The sequence below is a fragment of the Mus caroli genome, unplaced genomic scaffold, assembly GCF_978045245.1.
Source record: "Mus caroli unplaced genomic scaffold, Mus_caroli_1 scaffold_4, whole genome shotgun sequence".
In the NCBI taxonomy this organism is placed as follows: Eukaryota; Metazoa; Chordata; class Mammalia; order Rodentia; family Muridae; genus Mus; species Mus caroli.
In genome coordinates, this window is record NW_028227259.1 from 2,289,531 (window position 1) to 2,303,611 (window position 14,081).

At 40.5% G+C, this 14,081-nt stretch overlaps 1 protein-coding gene and 1 pseudogene across 7 annotated transcripts in view; one reads left to right on the plus strand and one right to left on the minus strand.

The window, feature by feature from the left end:
* The window catches only part of Cdk14 (cyclin dependent kinase 14), a 648,997-nt gene that overhangs the window by 299,791 nt on the left and 335,125 nt on the right, over nucleotides 1-14,081 (minus strand). The window lies entirely within an intron of this gene.
* On the plus strand, nucleotides 224-5,812 carry LOC147004881 (sperm motility kinase X-like; annotated as a pseudogene).

A 14,081-nucleotide genomic window follows, 5' to 3' on the forward strand; every position in this document is an offset into this window, starting at 1 on the left:
ATTTTGGCGAAGGTTTCTGAACTGGACATTGGTTACGTTTTTTGGACTCGGATTTTGGCGAAGGTTTCTGAACTGGACATTGGTTACGTTTTTTGGACTCGGATTTTGGCGAAGGTTTTTTTTCTGACTTGGACATTGGTTACGTTTTTGGACTCGGATTTTGGCGAAGGTTTTTTGTTTTATTTGGACACTGGTTACGTTTTTGGACTCGGATTTAGGTGAACCTGCTTGGACTTTGACAAGGTGAGCCCTTTTCTCACTTTACTGCTTGAGGTTTGCAGGTAATGGTTTTAGTTTTCCTTTTTTTCTTTTTTCTTTTTTTTTAGTTTGTCTTTGATTTTAGATTTTCTTTTTTACATAGTTTAAATTATCATCGTTAATTATCTTCAATTTGTCTTTTTCTACCTACTCATTTTCATTGCCATTTATTTACTTTTTAAAGTTTTTGTTAATAAACATTAAGCATAAAGTAGGACAGTTCCCTAAAACATTTCTGAATATGCATATAATGTACTTTAAGAATATTCACCTAATCTAAGAACCTGTACCCCAGTCCCTTCTTTCTTCTTTCCATTCCTAATGAATCCCTTTTACTACAGGCCCCTTCCCCTAACTATGCTTCAGCACTTGAGAGCCAGTATCTCTGGACTAGCTTGTTAAACACTACGGGGTGATTTCAAAATCCATGTTCTTCTTTTTAAATGACAATTCCATTCTTCAGCTGAGCATGTGATTCTTGCCCTTCCATTTCTATGCAGCGTTGTCAATCGGTGGTGGTTGTTGCAGCCCTGGCAGGACTGGATGAATCCATCTTGATCAGGAAGTTTGGAAGCCCTTTCAAGGGCTGTTGAATTCTGTGTGAGGCATTAAGCTCTCAGACTAAGGATGATTGTGTCTGTGTTCACAGGTGTTGACTATGTTACTATGACTCTTGTTACTGTGCCCATGTGGCCTCAGTATCTGCGAAATACATTCTCTAAGGATGAATCTTGATTGCTCCTGCTCCTCTTTCTAGTTTAGTAAATAGTTTCAGAAGTACTGGTGTGGGCTCTTCTTTAAAGATTTGATGAAAATCACCAATGAGTTTGTCTGGTCTGGCCTTTTCTTATTTTTATTGTTGTTAAGAAATTCTTTTAAATTACTATTTAAATCTTCTTGCATTTTTTTTTAAATTTGATTTTTGAGATTTGTTTGATTGTTTGTTTTCAAGACAGGGTTTCTCTGTGTAGCCCTGGCTGTCCTGGAACTCACTTTGTAGACCAGGCTGGCCTCGAACTCAGAAATCCACCTGCCTCTGCCTCCCGAGTGCTGGGATTAAAGGCGTGCGCCACCACACCCGGCGATTTTTGAGAATTTTACATGATATTTTGGTTGTATTTATCCTTTCCCCTAACTCCACCCAGATCCTCCACTCGGCATTTCCTACTATCCTGGTTTGGGTCGTTTGTTCTGTGTCTGGCCATCCAGTACAGTTTCTCTTGTCTTCATACTCTCAGGTATGTGGCGTTCCACTGAAGAGTAGTCTGTCCAACCTTATCCGTAAGGGGCCACATCCTTAAAATTGATAGCTCTCCTGACAGCTATCAGTTTTGAAGGGCTCATCAGCTAGGTGTGTGATTTCCTGTCCACCTCCCCTCTTCATGTTGAGATTTTGACTGACTTGAGCCTAAGCAGGTCACAATGCTGTGAGTTCATATGTGCAACTCCCTCCTTTACCCAGAAAACACTGGAGCTTTTTGCCATCAACTGCCTCTGACTCATACAGTCTTCAGTTTGGATGTTTTCCCTCTTTTTAGTTTTAGTTGGTAGTTTAATGTGTATCTAGAGGTTCATCAATTTTTTCTAGATTTTTCCACTTCACTGGAACATTTTTAAGAGATTCCCTACTGATTGTTTGGATGTCTGGATTCCATTTGTATATTCCATTGTATACTGCATTATCTTCTCCCTAATATTGTTAATGTATATCTTCCAATTTCTATGAGTTATCTTGGGGAAGATTACTTGTTATTGTTATCCTTAGAATAAACAAGTCTTTGTTACCAGAGTGGTTTTGAATATGCTTGGCCCAGGGAGTGGCACTATTAACAGGTATCACCTTGTTGGATGAAGTGTGCCACTGTCCAGGTGGGTTTTGAGCTCCTACTCCTAACTTCTAAGAAGAGACAGTCTTCTCTTAACAGTCTTCAGATGAAGATGTAGAACTCTCATCTCCTCCTGCTTCATGCCTTCCAGTATGCTGCCATATTCTTACATTGGTGATAATGGACTGAACTCCCGAACCTGTAAGGCAGCTTCAAATACGTATTGTCTTTAATATGAGTTGCCTTGGTCATGGAGGCTATTCATAGCTAAAAATCCCAAACTAAGACAGTTACATTGGTCTTTGTATTATTTTTGTCTTCATTTCATCAATTCATATTCTGAACTTGATTCTAATTCTTTTGGATTTTGCTTGTTCTAATATTTCTATGACTGTGACATGCATCATTAGATCATTTGGACAACTTTTGTGTTTGTATTAGCACAGGAATTTAAGGCTATAAATGTTTCTCTTAGACCCACTTTTACTTCCCTTTTTTCTTGCATCCCTAGGTGTTGTGGACACTGACCACAAAACAATTGACTTATCAGCAATGATGAAGAGGTGGCAAGCATGTGAGGACCTCAGGTCCAACCCCTTTGGCGAATTCGCCATAACAGAAAATTATAAAATATTAACAACCCTTGGCCAAGGATCCTTTGGAGAGGTAAAACTGGCGAGCCATCTCCCCACACAAACAAAAGTAGCAATAAAAATCCTCCCCAAAAGCAGGGGAAAACCCCTTGTGCAATCCGAAATCGAAATCATGAAATCCCTTGATCATCCCCATATTATTAAACTTTTAGAAATAATCCACACCTCCAGAAACATTTTCATCATTCTGGAGCATGCTGTGGGAGGAGAGCTGCTGAGCAGAATTGAAGAGTGTGGCTATCTAGCAGAGGAGGAGTGCCACAGACTGTTTAAACAGATGGTGTATGCCCTCCAGTATTGTCACCAGAAAGGGATTGTCCACCGGGACTTAAAGCCAGAAAACATCTTATTGGACCACAGAGGAGATGTAAAGCTTGCTGATTTTGGATTGGGCACCAAGATAATCACGGGCCAGAAGCTGGTCAAGTTCTGTGGAACCCTCCCTTACTGTGCCCCAGAAATGTTGCAAGGTAGAGGGTACGATGGTCGGGCCACTGATGTCTGGAGCTTGGGGGTGGTTCTTTATTTTATGGCCACAGGGCACCTCCCTTTCAAGGGATATGGCTATGAAGCAACAAAGCAGAAGATCATTGAAGGAAAGTACTCTAGGAGTTTTAGTCTCTCACCAGAACTTTGGGATGTGATAGCCAAATTGCTAACTATCAACCCTGGAGAGAGGCCAACAGTCCAAGAGATTGCCAGATTCAGGTGGCTAAAATATGACAACGAAGCTTCTCCCGCTTCCATGGGAGAGAACACTGAAAGCCACCCGGACCCCAGTATAATCAAACTCATGCGTTTCCTGGGATACAATCCAGAAGAGATAAGAGAAAGTTTGCGGGAGAAAAAGTTCAACTCGGTGATGGCTACTTATTTAATGCTACAACAACAACAACATTTACCACAGGAAGACAAGACAAAAAAACCAGATCCAAGGCCGTGTGATAGAATGTTGGAAAACACAGAGCCAACCATAAAAAACCAAGTAGAAGTAAGGAGGGCAACTAGTATGCCTATCCTTTCCACCGTCAGTTTTGAGAAGGTAAAGAGAACTACAATGAGCCACTCTATGCCACCCACCCAGAACTGCTTCAAGAAGCAGACAACTCCACTCAACAGCATCAGCCCCCAGCTTGTCCAGAAGGCTCACTACATGAGGAGCATCTGGGAGACAGAGATCAGTTACACCTCGAAAGAAATATCTACTGGAGAGTCTTTGGAATATCCAAACCTCATGGGAAAGGCTCACTACATGAGGAGAATCTGGGAGACAGAGATCAGTGACACCTCGGAAGAAATATCTACTGGAGAGTCTTTGGAATATCCAAACCTCATGGGACAGGCTCACTACATGAGGAGCATCTGGGAGACAGAGATCAGTGACACCTCGGAAGAAATATCTACTGGAGAGTCTTTGGAATATCCAAACCTCATGGGACAGGCTCACTACATGAGGAGAATCTGGGAGACAGAGATCAGTGACACCTCGGAAGAAATATCTACTGGAGAGTCTTTGGAATATCCAAACCTCATGGGACAGGCTCACTACATGAGGAGAATCTGGGAGACAGAGATCAGTGACACCTCGGAAGAAATATCTACTGGAGAGTCTTTGGAAGATCCAAAACTCATGGGACATGCTCAGTACATGAAGAGCATCTGGGAGACAGAGATCAGTTACACCTCGGAAGAAATATCTACTGGAGAGTCTTTGGAAGATCCAAACCTCATGGGACAGCTCCACATTGTTACTACACCTGGACAAATGGACATCATGAACACACAAGTTACATCACCTCCATTCTCCAGGAAGGAGGCCAAGGGTGAGGGTCCTGCTCTACAACAGATAGAGTCCAGACCATCCTCCCGAAATACACTCCAGGGACACCTCCATGACAGGTGTCAGACTGCGCCCCAGGCCCCCTTTCGAAGACGGGCCTGGAAGACCCTAAGGAACGGATTTCTAAGAGGCCTGCGAACTTTATGTTGCTGCCTGCCAATCCACAGCAGTGCACCCTGACCAACAACAGAGGCCTGCCTGGCTCTGAGTCAAAAGAGCCATGGAGGTAGCCATGGTACCAGGTAAGTGGAGAGACTACAATACACTTCTACCTCTAGGTTTTTTGTTTAAAATAATGTCAATTTCTTTAAAGAAAAAATATTTATTTACTGTATGTGCATGGAAGTTAACCAGCCAGAGTCAGTTCTGTCTTTACACCCTATCTGTCTCAGGGAATGGATTAACGTCCCCACCCTTGGTAGCAAATGCTTGCACTCACTGAACACTTTCCTGGACTAAATGATATGCTTTGAAATAAACAGGTTACAAGAATATACATCTTAGGGGTTGGTGGTAATGTATTATCACTGATAAATCCAATCCCACGGTATCCTTTGTGAGTAACTTCACCACATGTAGAGGGCAGAGGACAGTGTCTTGAGCCTGGCCAGGGTGTTGGAGGAGGGCGGGGGAAGGGATCAGTGGAGCACTCGGGAAGAACCAGCCTGACAGCCCATGCCAGCACAGGGCCAGCACAGTGAAGCATAAGTCCTGAAGATTTCTACTAAGATCTCTCTTTCTTATGTCTGTTTGAAGAGCATTTACAGGCACTGTGCTCCCTGAAAACTGATACCAGAGAGTGAAGAGCAGCCTACTGAGGATGCACACAGATACAGGAGAGGGCCAGGGAGGAATTTCCCATGGTTGGATGCCGGGACACACAAACACACACACGGACACACAAACACACACACACACACACACACAGTGAGAGAGAAAGAGAGGGGGAGTGAGAGAGAGAGAGACAGAGAGACAGAGAGACAGAGAGACAGAGAGAGAGAGAGAGAAGAGCATTCCTTTGGCATTTTTGCTGCTTTTGAAATTAGTTGAAATGGTGAGAATCTGTATTCCAAACAAAGTATTATCATATTTTTTGTGACTCTAGTTGTCTCTCCAAATTTGTATTGCCTTGTCTACACCCTTATCTGAAACATTAACCAGTTCATCTTCATAGGAGCCATGTGAAGCCAGATCATGTCATGGTGCACACTACCCCAGGGCATCCGAGAGCTTAAAAGGTAAATTCCACCAAGTATGTTTTGAGTGGAACCAAAGTGAAATATGAAGTGTTTAATAGTTGAAGCCAGAGCAGGACCTGTTTCCAAGCATGATCATGGATAAGAACCTGTTGTAAGAAAACAAGTAAGACCCTCTGGTCTGACAGCAAGGTTTTCCTTTGGGTAGTGTATGGTCTCCTGCAGAAATGAACCATGAAGATGGCCTTTAAAAAAGGTCCTGGAGGGACTATCCAGAGAGTGTCCCACCTATGGATCCATCCCATATACAACCACCAAACCCAGACACTATTGCATATGTCAGAAAGATTTTGCTTAAAGGACCCTGATATAGCTCTCTCTTATGAGTCTATGCCAATGCCTGGCAAATACCGAAGTGGACGCTCACAGTCATCTATTGGATGGAACACAGGGCCCCTAATGAAGGAGCTAGAAAAAGTACCCAAGGAGCTAAAGGGGTCGGCAACCCTATAGGAGAAACAATATGGACTAACCAGTACCCCTGAAAGCTGTGTCTCTAGTTGCATATGTAGCAGAGGATGGCTTAGTCTGCTATCAATAGGAGAAGAGGCCTTGGTCTTGTGAAGATCGTATGCCCCAGTACAGGGGAATGCCAGGGCCAGGAAGTGGGGGTGGGTGGGTTGGGGAGCAGGGCTGCGGGTGGGTATAGGGGGCTTTGGGTATAGCATTTGAAATGTCAATGAAGAAAATATCTAATAATAATTTTTTTAAAAAGGTCCTGGATACTGAAGGGTGAATGATTTCTGATTTTAGGCATTGTGTGTCTGAGTGAATATCAACCATCGAGGATATCCAGAGATCTCGGTTTAAGATCTGCTTAGGCACAAGTGTCTCCAAGAGTATCAGATGCTGGAACCTGGACACAAATTGTATGGTTTAAACAACTCGGAATACACAGACTATTTTTTTTTTTTAATTTACAGTAAACTTTTTGTGTTTGAACTGTGTGTTACCGTGTCCTATTTTATATCTATATAAACGTCTGCATACTGGAACAAGCTAACATGTCTGTCTTCCAAAAGCACCACTTTTCCAGTGGTGAGAGCACACTGATCTTCATGATGCACTGTGGTCTTCACCCTGTGCATTACATATTTGCCCTCTTCCTCCTACATACTGTCTAGAATGCATCCTGCAAACATCTCTCCATCATGCTATTGTTTATCAGTAGTGGAGATTTGTGTTTTAGGCTTCAATTAGGCAATATTGATCTCTATTTGGTAGATTATTTTCTTAGCCTAATGTCCTTCAAGTCTACTCAAGTTAAGCACAATTCTCTCCTTTATTTTTTATGAGACAAAGTCTTGCTATGTAGCCTAGGCTGGCTACCGACTTCTGACCCTCCTGCTCAGAATCCTTGGTACTTTTGTGACAGGTTGCACCTCCTGGATTTGAAAGCCCAAATATATTCTCTCTCAATAGACATGTGGAGGTAGAGTAGCCACCTTGTGAAAGGACTTGGTTTGGATCAATTCATATGAGTTCTAATTCCCTCTGCAGTTGTCCTATCTCAGTGTCTTCAAAATCTCTTTATAATTGGGTATGGAGATGTTCACCAGGGTCCTGACTTCTGTTCACAAAACAGTGTTTTGTAGCCTGAAATCTGGGTAACCCACAGCTTGTATTTCTGCCCAGCCACTCATATCCTGTTGAGATGGCAGAGCTTTCTTCAGGGCAGAAGGGATGCTTTGTGCTGCCACATGAACTAGAGATGGAACACATTTCTGATGGATGTATTTCATTGTAACTTCAGTCCTATGATTCTCTTTTCCATCGCTTGTATTTTATAGGTGATGCTTGCATCTGTTGTTCCTGTTTTCTTACCTAGATATTCCATTTCCAGAATTTCTCCATTTTGTGTCTTCCTAAGTTCAATGTCTTCAAATGCTTATAAGTACTAATCTTTTAAAGAGGACACCAGGTGTTTTTCCTACATGATTTATGGTCATATGATGTCCTCTCAGTGGGGTGATGAGGTTCCATGTTCCAGTGCAGGCTGAGGTGGCAGGGAATGGTTCCACATTTGCCTTTCTGAATTCTAAGATTCATAGGGTCTGAGTTCACTCCACGTTATGAGTTCTTTTCTCTGTTGGCAAGCTCCATTTCCCCCAGAGTGATGGTGGTGGGATGTGTGTGTGTGTGTGGTCTTTACTGTCATAGAACTTGTTCTGTAGACTAGCTGGCCTCCAATTCACATTGATCTGCCTGTCTCTGCCTTTCCAATGCTGAGATTAGAGGCACGCACCACCAGTGCTTGGCTAAAGATTACTTTTCAACAGGTGGCAGGACCAAGTGAAAATCCACACTCACACAATCAACTTGGATCCATGATGGACAGCAGATATAAAAGTGAACTCAAATGAATCTTAGTTCTAAAAGTAAGATCTAAAATTATAAAATCTCTAGATAAAGATTTCTTAGGATAGCTGATAAAGGAACAGTGTAAAGTAATAAAGAAGAAATATTTAAAAATGCAAGAACTTTATTCTTTTTTGTATTAGAACCTTGTGAATTGGATTGCATTTTTCCATGAAATAATCACCAACCATTGATAAATGAGGTGTCATAAATGTCACCATTTAAACCAAAGTGTACATTATTAAAAGACAAAAAAAAAAAAGAAAAAAAAAAGAAAGAAAAGAAAAGAAAAGAAAAGAAAAGAAAAGAAAAGAAAAGAAAAGAAAAGCCAGGCAGTGGTGGCACATGCCTTTAATCCCAGCATTTGGAAGACAGAGGCAGGTGGATTTCTGAGTTCGAGTACAACCTGGTCTATAGAGTGAGTTCCAGGATAGCCAGGGCTACAGAGAGAAACCCTGCCTTGGAAAAAACAAAAGACCCATCTCCTATTTAGAACTCTAACTGTAGCTTGATCTTTGAATCAGTTCACCTCAATAATCCACTCTATCGCTTCAAGCCTGGTCTAAGTGCAGTTCCCATATCTGACGCTATCTGCTGGTTTCTTTCAGGAAGAGATTTCCCCAGTGAAACCACTGACAATATTGGAAGGGTGTATACACGTCTCTAATTAACATGAGTGATATTAATGTGTCAACATTAGCTCACTACTCAAATGAACGACTTTGGTGCCAGATGTTGAGATAGAAAGGACAGGCTTATTTTGTTTGTAAGTATCCTTTGTATCATAGCAAAGGAAATGTTTAAAAGAGCAACTGTAATAAAAGTAATATTAGTAAAAGAGAGAGAGAGAGAGAAGGAAAGAAAGAAGGAAGGAAGGAAGGAAGGAAGGAAGGAAGGAAGGAAGGAAGGAAAGAAGGAAGGAAGGAAGGGAAAGGAAAGGAAAAAAAGGAAAGGAAAGGAAAGGAAAAAGAAAAGAAAAGAAAAGAAAAGAAAAGAAAAGAAAGGAAGAGAAAAGAAAAGAAAAGAAAAGAAAAGAAAAGAAAAGAAAAGAAAAGAAAGGAGGAAGGAAGGAAGGAAGGACAAGGCTGTGCCTACAGCCCTCTCCACATTCCAGAGTGGAGCATCTAATTCTAAATAGATTGTTTGCAGAGCTAAATAAAAGCAACTGCCTAAACTTTGCATTAAAATTATGTGTTTAATGGTCCAAAGGCCTTGTAAAATAGAGTGATTCTTCATTCTGTAATACAGTCATTCATTATTACAAACTATGTACTGTAAGAAAGACCTAGTAAAACAGAACCCTGCAGGCCATAACAGATGTGTCAAGCTCGACCTTGAATTTATTGTTATAGCTCTAATGATGAATTGCATTTGTGAATGGTATAAAACAGTTGAATATCTATACCTTTGGAAAAAGACTTTCATCTAGAGATTTCATATCAATCAAACCCACTGAATGGACCCTACTTAGCATCTGAAAATTTATTTTTTAGTTTTTATGTTCTATTATTTTGTATGTGAATTTTGAGAAGCATAAAACAAACACACACGCACTTAAAATGTCCTCTGCAGAGATATATCTCTATTTACAAAAATTCCCCTAAAATGTTGGAGAGAACTATCAACATTAGGAATGTGATGTTCAAGACCTATTGTGGAGAGACAGCATGGAGAGTTTCCTTGATTAAAACCACAGAGCTATGCAATGGTGTCAGCGTTTGGAAGCTGATTATGGGATGGATCCCTGGGTATGGCAGTCTTTAGATGGTCCATCCTTTTGTCACAGCTCCAATCTTTGTTTCTGTAACTCCTTCCATGGATGTTTTGTTCCCAATTCTAAGAAGGGGTACAGTGACCCCACTTTGGTCTTCATTCTTCTTGAGTTTCATGTGTTTAGCAGATTGTATTATATATCTTGGGTATCCTAAGTTTTGGGCTAATATCCACTAGCAAGATTTTGCTGAAAGGACCCTGATATAGCTGTCTCTTGTGAGACTATGCTGGGGCCTAGCAAACACAGAAGTGGATGCTCACAGTCAGCTAGTGGATGGATCACAGGGCTCCCAATGGAGGAGCTGGAGAAAGTACCCAAGGAGCTAAAGGGACCTGCAACCCTATAGGTGGTACAACAATATGAACTAACCAGTACCCCGGAGCTCTTGACTCTAGCTGCATATGTATCAAATGATGGCCTAGTCAGCCATCACTGGAAAGAGAGGCCCATTGGACACACAAACTTTATATGCTCCAGTACAGGGGAAATCCAGGGCCAAAAAAAAAAAAAAAAAAAAGGGAATGGGTGGGTAGGGAAATGGGGGAGAGGGGGAGGGTATGGGGGACTTTTGGGATAGCATTGGAAATGTAATTGAGGAAAATACGTAATAAAATATATTAAAAAAAAAACACAGAGCTATTCAACTCTGTTCCTCCATTGACCAGACAGTAAAACAAACTATGACTTCAATTGTTTACTAGAGACTTCTTGGTGTACCTCTCTCCATCCCAGGATAAACAACCTAAGTGTCCTTCAAAATAGTTAGGCTGACTTTTAACATTATGAGATGAAACCTGGATTGCTCCCATGCTCTCATGCAAAAGCTGCACAAACTATAAATCTATACTCCTCTTTAATCTGATTTAGATGGAAATTAAAATTACTTCTAGCTCTTTTTTATAATTATTTATTTTATATAAATGAGCATGCTGGTGCTCTCCTCAGACACACCAGAAGAGTGCCACACCCACTTCAGTAAAGACTGTGTGGCAGGCCCAAAAGCTTGGACGCAGTCTCGAGGCAAAAATGTTTCACAGAAACTTATCCTCCTGGAACCTTAGCATTCTCATAATACGAATGATCCAAATTTGTCCCTGCCATATTGTGGATGGTCTTGCATGCTTTCTTGTAGTATTTTACTGGATAGGAGTTAGAAATCTCAGGGTAACCTTAGCAAAGTATACTTAGAATTCCCATTACAGACATGAATGGCAGCCTACATTACATAATAGCAGAAAGAACAGCTGTGCTCTTAGGAGGAACTAAAGTATTATATTATGAAAGGGTTAGTAGTACTGAACTCCCTTAGTGCATGTTTTTCACTAGGCCCAGAGGAATTCCATAATTAGGTATTTACTAAGGGACCCCTGGTGGTGGGTTTAACAATAGACTAGCATTGCATCAGAACTTTCACCTGGCTCCTGTGAATAGCTGACTTTAGATAGGGCTGATCTTATCTCAGTTGTAACATTGCCTGGTACCTGCCAGTCTTTTTGTATGCATTTCTCTGTTTTGTGTCAGATAACTTCAATGTACCTTGGCTGATGTGTCACCTAACTTCTTTGTTTTCTTCTGTAATATATAAGTCTGATGCTCACTTTGAGAAATTACATTCAGATCAACACTCCCTTGTGTTCACATCTGTTACTTTTTGCCAACTCCCTGCCCACTGCAGGACTCTGATTCTTCTGTGGGTTGAGGGGCTGATTGAGGCCAGTCCATGGCAGAAGAGGGCATAAAATCCCATTAGAGATGATTGTGAGCCACCATGTGGTTGCTGGGAATTGAACTCAGGACCTCTTGAAGTGCTCTTAACCCCCGAACCATCTCTTCCAGCCCCCATTTTGAGTTCTTACACTATTAAATAGAAAATAAATGTCTAATTCCTAATGAATTCTTGAGTTTGCTTCAATTCTTTTCTTTTAAAGTGCTCAATGCATCACAAAAGCATGACTTCATTCATTTGTTTTTGAATTTCAAACTACTGAAGACACAAACACACAAATAACATTACATGAAGAGAGCATGCTGTATTTGTGTTGAGAGAAACATACATACACATACGTATGAAACAAGATTTAAAGAAAATGGGGCTGTGCATGTCAATGACAGTTTGTGTGTGGAAGGGACATAAAGAATAGGCTGACGAAAGGAAAGGACAGGGGAAATGATATAATTATAGTAATCTAAAAAAGAAGAAAAAAAACCCCCAAAATTTAGATTTCTGGGAGGAATGGCACAGCACTGATTCAAATTTAGTGTACAGATTTTTCCGTACCAGTAAGTCCCTAGTTATTAGAAAATAGGGTAATAAGCCCTACAGTGTTCAATACAAACCACCAACACTAAAGGACCTGGGACTGTATTTGTACTGTGGTCTTTCATTTCACACAGCAAAGATACATCTCAGAAAACATGAATAACTTCTTGAAAAAATGAGTTAAATTCATAACAATTAATTCAATGCCTGATATACTTTGCAGTTGCTAACAGGTCAAGTAGGCGGTTAGGTGCAGTCTAATAGCTACATTTGCTCAGTGATGATTTTATTTCTGTAACCTGAAGGTCCAAACCTTGTAAATATCAAACAATGTATGAAACCCATGCGTGAGAGACTCAAAACATACTGGAGAAAATACACTCTCTCAACCCATCAATTTCATCCGTACTCTTGACTATCAATATCTAGAACAACTCTGATAGACAGACAGTTGTTCTATAAAAAGTCAGTTTTCCAAAGCTAATTAAACAAAGATTAGTTAAGTTCAATCGAGCCTTCATCTTCAGATGGTTATTCACTTTGTCATGCATATTTTTAACCATTAGCCAATATTTACTGTCAATACTTTCTATCAAGTATCTCTTGTAGGGTTGTGTACATAGTGCAGACAATAGTGAGCATGAGATGTAGCTGAAGCAAAAGGCAAGTGACTAAAATACTTTCAAAGCATTAGAAATACGAATCAATCTGGTAAGCTGATGACAGCACTGAGAATGGCCCTATTCTGATAAGGGTTACAGGAACTACCTCTGAATGAATGAATGAATGAATGAATGAATGAAACCTCTTAATAAAGAAACAAACAAACAAACAAATAAGTAACAGAAACAGACAGCCACATGGGAAGCAGGAAGCAGCTCATCCCAGGAGAAGATAAAGGCCAATCGACAGCTGTGATGAGGAAACAAGTTTGGAATTTGGTTGTGCCACAGTTTACTAGCAGCACCAAAGTAGTGAGGCCATGGGCGCATAATGCGTTAGAATATTTTCCCCATAAATGATGTGAAGACAACTGGAAAGGAGTCCAAATGTGGCACACAATTTAATACATAAAAACACAGTGAAGCTCCGCAACAGGAAGATCGCAGTGATAAACCACTCAAACTAATTCAGTCTAAATGTATGTAGAAAATTATGCTCAGTGAGTAGTAAGCAGGACTTGTCTTACTGAAAATGGTTAGAGCTTTTCAACTACCTGGAATTTAGAACTGTGTTCTGTTCAGAAGTGAAAAATCTATAAATATAGCTATGCCTGTGTCACCTCATCCAAGGACAAAATCACCCAATATTAAAATCAGATTCACCCATTACTGTCCTAAATTCTGAGATGTATTTTATTAGTGTGATCTGTATACATAGTAACAGTATCATATATATTGTATTTAGCACATCTATATACATATCTATATATGGGATACATATAATGATCAACAATTTGTTAAAGAATTCGACAGCTGAAAGGTAAATGTCTGTATCTATAATGATAAAGACACTTGGCTGACTGAGATTAAAGGCTATGGATCAACTATCTGATAGACCAACATTGTGATCAGATACCTAAGTGGCCGACAGATCAACACTGTGACCAGACAACCAGGCCTAACTTACTCCAAGTTTCACATTTCTCTCAAAAAGGTGGACTGCCTACTATAAGCTTATTTGTGATGAAACAAGAAGTGATGAACGAGAATACAGTCCACAGAACAAACCTGATGCATTATTTTATCCTCTGGAATTTGTTCCTAATAAGGAAGTAGCATTTTCAGTACAGAGGATACAGTCGTCTGGACCACATTGGCCTCCTTTATTTGGACATTTAGGCCATTGTTCACATA